Here is a 1,985-nt window from a genome sequence, read left to right as displayed (position 1 = left end):
TTCTGTTATAAAAGTAACAGTAAGAACAACCATTTCTTATGTATTATGAGTTTGCTGCCTGCTACCAGAACCCTTAGGGAAAAAATTCCATTAAAGGAAATCAAATTAATAAACATGTGTCTAGACACACCATCACAGTCATCATTTTAAAATTACATTATCATTCACTTTCTTTGATAGAAATGTAGTTATTGTTATAGATCATCATCACAAAATCAATGTTTTGAGCTTCAAAAATATATGTCTCTTTTGGCTTTAAATTCATCTGCTAGTAGGACTCTGGTGTTACTTCAGTATATTAGTATGAAAATATATCCATGAATATTCATTCATGAGCATCAGCTTCTCACTTTAGCTAGTTAGCTTTTTAGTATAGTTTCTTTCATTTTACTTGGCCACTATCCATTATTACTTTGCATTTACACAGCTGCTTTTCTCTATGGAATCTAAAGTACTGTAGTTTAATTGTCCAAAAGAAATGGTGTCAGAATAGAGGAAAGGGAGGTAGAAAAATGTGTTTCCTGATTGTCTCAGGGAATTGGGAGATACTTAATTTTAATTCTGGCTTTAAGCCCAGACAGTGAGGCTGTGTCTACACAAGTGAGTTTGTATGTGAGACTTCTAAATTTTGCATGTATGTAGAGTCCTGTTTCAAGAAATTCACAATGTTATTCTACCTAAGCCAGTAGTTCTCAACCTGGAATGTTCCTCTTCTCTCCATCCACCCCACTTAGTGAAACTGGGCGACGTCTAGAGAGATTGCTAGGTTGGGAAGGAGTTATATTGTTATCTGGTGGATAGAGGTCAAGTATACTGCTAAAATCCTGCAATGCACACAACAGTCCCCCACACAAAGAATTATCCATCCAAAATTTCAGTAGTGCTGAGATCAGAAATCTTGATAAGCCTTAATACTATAAGCAAACTTAATTTCTTTTTTACTTATTGAAGAAATCTAATACCAAATAATCATGGCAGATGCCAAATATAATGGTTATTTTACTGAAATATCATTTGTAGTAGGGAGAATTTCTGTGTGTGTTATAACTTGTATCCTTAATTTATCTCTAATAATTCCTGCTATTTATCTAAAGTAATAAAGGAACTCTCTTCTGGTTCTAATTTTATCTGAAGTGTCTGAAACCCTCCCTACTTTTTTGTGGAGTCAGTGTTCCCAAGTTAACCCATACAAATACTAGCAGGGCCTCTTATTTCAAGTAAAGGAGATTAACTCTAATCATTGTCATTCTTTTCCCCCCAAAGGAATCTAGTGCCTTCCTTAAAATATCCAAGAACAGGGAGTGTACTAGAACTGAAGTTTTTATAGGAAAGAATATATTAGCCCAGACATATACACAAAGTAACCATTTAAATTTAGAACTTTATTTTCAATTTTCACTTTTAGAAGTTTGTTAAAAAATGGGAAGAAAAAAAATGGGAAGAAATGTTGTATTGTTTGTAACAGTTGGATATAGTATATGTATACAAGATAGTTTAAATTTTTGTCTCTGCTGCTACTGCTGCTGCTAAGTCGCTTCAGTGTGTCTGACTCTGTGTGAGCCCATAGACAGCAGCCCACCAGGCTCACCACCCCTGGGATTCTCCAGGCAAGAGCACTGGAGTGGGTTGCTATTTCCTTCTCCAATGCATGAAAGTGAAAAGTGAAAGTGAAGTCGCTCAGTTGTGTCTGACTCTTCGCAGCCCCATGGATTGTAGCCCACCAGGCTCCTCTGTCCATGGGATTTTCCAGGCAAGAGTACTGGAGTGGGGTGCCATTGCCTTCTCCAAGTTTTTGTCTCATCACTTTCAAATTTTTTCATGCAATATAGTAATACTGTATACTGCAATGTAAGTTTATGATGGCTAAGTATTCTTGCCTAGAAAATCCCATGGACAGAGGAGCCTGGTAGAGTATAGTCCATGGGGTCCCAAAGAGTTGGACATGACTGAGTAACTTCACTTTCACTTTCAGTTTCTAGACTAAT

Source organism: Capra hircus, chromosome 5, assembly GCF_001704415.2.
Source record: "Capra hircus breed San Clemente chromosome 5, ASM170441v1, whole genome shotgun sequence".
Classification (NCBI taxonomy): Eukaryota; Metazoa; Chordata; class Mammalia; order Artiodactyla; family Bovidae; genus Capra; species Capra hircus.
This window is presented reverse-complemented; position numbering follows the sequence as displayed.